Raw genomic sequence first — 5288 nt, forward strand, 5'->3', positions numbered from 1 at the left:
AAAAAAAAAAAAAAAAAAAAAAAAGATTGTTAAGATGTCAATACTACCCAATGAGATCTATAGTGCAATTCCTATCTAAATTCAAATGACTTTTTTTTTTGTAGAAATTAAAAAATCATTCTTGGCTCAGCCCTCATAGCACAGTGGTTGCAGCACAGGCCACATTGACCAAGACCAGTGGGTTTAAACCTGGCCCAGGCTAGCTAAAAAAAAAAATGACAACTGCAACAACAACAAAAATAGCTGGGTGTTGTGGTGGGTGTCTATAATCCCAGCTATTTGGGAGGCTGAGGCAAGAAAATTGCTTAAGCCCAAAAATTAGAGGTTGGGCTCAGTGCCTGTGGCTCAAGTGGCTAAGGCATCAGCTACATACACCTAAGGTGGCAGGTTCAAATCCAGCCCGGGCCCGCCAAACAATAATGATGATGGCTGCACCCAAAATTAGCCAGGCATTGTGGTGGGCACCTGTGGTCCCAGCTACTTGGGAGGCTGAGGTAGGAGACTCGCTTGAGCCCAGGAGTTGGAGGCTGCTGTGAGCTGTGATGCCATAGCACTCTACCAGGGGGATAGCTTGAAGTTCTGTCTCAAAAAGAAAAAAAAAAAGAATTAGAGGTTGCTGTGAGCTGTGACACCACAGCTGTCTACCAAGGGTGACATAGTGAGATTCTGTCTCAAAAAAAAAAGAAAAAGAAAAATCTGTTCTAAAATTCATATGGAATCTCCAAAATAGTCTTGAAAAAGAAAAGCAAAGTTGGAAATCTCAGACTTTCTGATTTCAAAACTTACCTCAAGGGCAGCGCCTATGGCTCAGAGGAGTAGGATGCCAGCCCCATACACCGGAGGAGGCGAGTTCAAACCTGGCCTCTGCCAAAAACTGCAAAACTTACCTCAAAGCTGTGTGAACCAAAACAGACGTACAGACCAATGGAACAGAAATCAACCACACATGTTCACATGATTTTCAACCAGGGTGCCAAAATCATTCAATGGCAGAAAGACATCTTTTTCAACAAATGGTACTGAGAACACGGGATATTCACAGATAAAGGATGAAATCAGATCCTTACCTTACACTGTATGCAAAAATTAATTCAAAGACCTAAATATAAAACCTACAACTATCAAACGTCAGAAGAAAACAGGGACCAGAAGGTAAAACAACCCAACTGCCCATCAACAGATGAACTAAATGGTATCTACATAACAATGGATGATTACTCAGACTTCAAAAGGAATAAAGTTCTGGTACGTGCTCCAACACAGATGGAACCTTGAAAATATGTTGAGTAAAGTAGGGCAGATCTAAAAAACAAATAGTTTATGATTCCACTTATGTGAAATTTCTAGACAAACTCATAAAGACAGAAGGATGGGGCTGTGGTGGGAAGAGAATGAAAAGTTATTATTTAATGGGTACAGCGTTCCTGTTTGGGATGATGAATAAAAAAGCTTTAGAATAGTGGTGATGGTTGCACAAATTGTGAGTGAAATTAATGCTACTGAAGTGTACATTTTAAAATAGTTAAAATAACACATTTTATGTACATGTTATAGTTTTAACATTGTGTGTGTATATACATATATATATAACGTATATATACATAACATACATATGTATATGTATATATAAAAAACATAGTTTTTATAAGTATATGAATATATGTATAAAACATATATATATACATGCACAGTGAATATATGTACACACACACACACATATAGTATACCAAAAAAGGAAAGTCATTCTGGGAGGCAGGTGAAGAATCCATCTGAGGCAGGTGGATTGCCTGAGCTCAGGAGTTCAAGACCAGCTTGAGCCAGAGTAAAACCTCATCTCAAAAAATATAGCCAAGTATGGTAATGGGCACCTGTAGGCCCAGCTACTTGGGAGGCTAAGGGAAGAGAATCGCTTGAGCCCAAGAGTTTGAGGTTTCTGTGAGCTGTGACAACATGGCACTCTACCAAGGGTGACAAAGTGAGACTCTGTCTCAAAAATAAATAAATAAATAAATCCAAAAGTAGTCAAGAGAAGAGGAGAAAAAACATAGACTCTTCACTGATCACAATTTCCCAGATGATTCCTGGGTTTAGAAATCTTCAACCTTTTTGGCACCAGGGACTGGTTTTACAGAAGACAATTTTTCCACAAACCAGGGGAATTAGGGGATGGTTTCAGGATGACTCAAGTGTATTACATTTACCATATACTTTATTTCTTTTTTTTTTCTTTTTTTTCTTGAGACAGAGCCTCAAGCTGTCACCCTGGGTAGAGTGCAATGACATCATCACAGCTCACAGCAACCTCCAACTCCTGGGCTCAAGCGAGTCTCCTGCCTCTGCCTCCCAAGCAGCTGGGACTACAGGTGCCCACCACAATACCCGGCTATTTGGGGGTTGTAGCCATCATTGTTGTTTGGTGGGCCTGGGCTGGATTCAAACCTGACAGCTCAGGTGTATGTGGCTGGCGCCTTAGCTGCTTGAGCCACAGGCACTGAGCCTGTACACTTTATTTCTATTAATATTACATTATAATACATAATGAAATAATATACAACTCGCCATAATGCAGAATCAGAGCCCTGAGCTTGCTTTCCTGCAACTACCAGGTGTCCTCAAACTACGGCCCATGGGCGACATGCGGCCCACCTAGGATATTTATCCGGCCTGCTGGGTGTTTTTGCCACCACTGCCTGTCCTGCTTAGCAGCTGACTCGTCCCGGGGCCCTCCAATGGTCTGAGGGACAGTGAACTGGCCCCTTGTTTTAAAAGTTTGAGGACCCCTGAACTAGACAGTCTTAGGGCTAGCATCACCCCCTCACTCCACCTCAGATCACACGCAGTAGATTCTCACAAGGAACACACAACCCAGGTCCCTTGAATGTGCAGTTTACAGTAGAGTTCTCACCCCTGGGAGAATCTCATGCAGCTGCTGACCTAACAGGAGGCAGAGCTCAGGTGGTGATGAGAGAGTGATGAGGAGCAGCTGTAAGTACAGACGAAGCTTTGCTTGCTCACCTCCTACTGAGAGGCTGGTTCCTAACAGGCCATTGACCAGAACTAGTCCATAGCCCAGAGGCTGGAGACTGCAGCCTTGGTATACTAAACCATCATGATGAATTTAAGAGGTGTGCCACAATTCTGTTCCTACTAGTAATTTCTCAGAAATGTTAATAAATAATATCAATTTCAAGCCAATAGAAGAAGGCCCTCCCTTCAAACCCTGATCCATCCTATTTAAAGACAGCATATTTTATCTTTTTTTGAACTCACTTTCTTATTCAACACAGTAGCAAAGTGTCCACAAAGCATATATTCAAAGCATATATTTTGCATGTAAGTTTCTCATACAAAAACATAAAAAAGGTAAAAATAGTATGCAATTGATTTATTGTGTCTTCTAATAAAACATAACCCAAAAAACCCAAATTAGCAGAATCTGTCATAAACTGGCAATTTAATATTATCTATTTCTTACACTATAAGTGAAATATTTTAGCTCAAATAGTAAATTGAAGTATCCCTCAAAAAAAAAAAAAAACACATAACAGTTAAACCATGCACTGCTAATCGTAATGTTTGGCCTAGACTAAGTGGCCATTGCCCAATTTAATTGTACATGTAAATAGTTCATAAAGAAATTTAGAAAACACAGGCTGTGTAATGGGATTTAACTATCCCAAGAAACTGACATTGGGAGCAGCATTACTATAACTATTTTTAAGAATTACTACAGAGAGATCAGTATGCATCAGTCACATTTTGATTTACAAAATAGATTTGATATTAACTTTATAATAAATGTGATCACCACCCTCATGGACAAGGATCTAATTTTACTACATGGAAAAGAAAATATATCACTATTCTCCGAAGAGCTGATGAATGTAGGCATCTAATGCGATAGATTCCCCTCTTAAGACTGTTTTTGCTGTATCCCATAGATTTTGGTAACTTGTGTCTTCATTGTCCTTATGTTTGAAGAATTTAACAATTTCCTCTTTTATCTCTTCCTGAATCCAACTATCTTCAAGTCTTTAATTTCCAAGTCTTTGTGTGAGGATGAACATTTTTGTTGGAGTTGAGTTCCACTTCTATTGCCTTGTGGTCTGAGAAGATACAAGGTATAATTTCTAATCTTTTAATTTTGCTGAGATTTGATTCATGTTGTAGGATGTGGTCTATTTTGGAGTATGCTTCATGGGCTGACAAGAAAAATGCATACACAAGGTGTAATTTCTCTTCCTTTAATTTATCTGAGGTTTGAATTGTATCCTAGGATGTGGTCAATGTTGGAGTATGTACTATGGGCTGACAAGAAAAATGTATATTCCTTAGCTTGGGGGTGAAGTGTTGTGTATATGTATATTAATTCCATTTATTCTAGGGTCACATTTAAGTCCCTTGTATCTTTGTTTAGTTTCTCTTTAGAGGATCTGTCCAGTTCTGTCAGAGGGGTATTAAAGTCCCCAACTATTATGCTGTTATGGGATATCATATTGCTCAGACCCATGAAGGTCTATTTCATAAATCTGGGAGCGTTTAAGTTGGGTGCATAAATATTTAAAATTGAAATATCTTCTTGTATTGTTCTTTTGACCAGTATAAAGTGTCCATCTTTGCCTTCCTTAACTGTAGTTGCTTTAAATCCACTTGTATCTGAAAATAAGATTGTAACCCCTTCTTTCTTCTGATTTCCGTTTGCTTGAAATACTGTTTTCCATCCTTTAACCCTGAGTCTTGATTTGTCCTTCAAGGCTAGGTATACTTCCTGGAGACCACTGGTAGGCTTGGATGGCTTGTGCTTTTTTATCTAATCATCCAGCCTGTGCCCTTTCAGTAGTGACTTCAATACATTGACATTTTTTGAGAGAATTGATAAGTGTGGTGGAGTTCTATTCACCTTATTTTGGGAAAGTCCATTGTGTAGTTTGATCCTTTGTGCCATTGTGGAAGCTCAGTTTTAACCTTTCGCTTTTGGGTGTTTACTTTGCTGGTGGTCCATGTTGAGAATAGGTCTAAGTATTTCCTTATAGAGCAGGTCTGGTTGTGGCAAATTTCGTCAGTGCTTGTATATCTGCAAAAGATTTGATTTCTCCATCAATTTTGTTTTGTTTTGTTTTTTGAGACAGAGCCTCAAGCTGTCCCTCTGGGTAGAGTGCTGTAGCATCACAGGTCACAGCAACCTCCAGCTCCTGGGCTCAAGTGAGTCTCCCGCCTCCACCTCCCAAGTAGCTGGAACCACAGGCGCCCACCACAGCGCCTGGCTACTTTTTTTTTTTTTTTTTTTT

At 39.5% G+C, this 5288-nt stretch overlaps 1 protein-coding gene across 1 annotated transcript in view; it reads right to left on the reverse strand.

Moving 5' to 3' along the window:
• The window catches only part of RHPN2 (rhophilin Rho GTPase binding protein 2), a 74261-nt gene that overhangs the window by 54148 nt on the left and 14825 nt on the right, over nt 1–5288 (reverse strand). The window lies entirely within an intron of this gene.

This window comes from Otolemur garnettii, unplaced genomic scaffold (genome assembly GCF_000181295.1).
Source record: "Otolemur garnettii isolate 467f Iridium unplaced genomic scaffold, OtoGar3 scaffold00135, whole genome shotgun sequence".
NCBI lineage: Eukaryota > Metazoa > Chordata > Mammalia > Primates > Galagidae > Otolemur > Otolemur garnettii.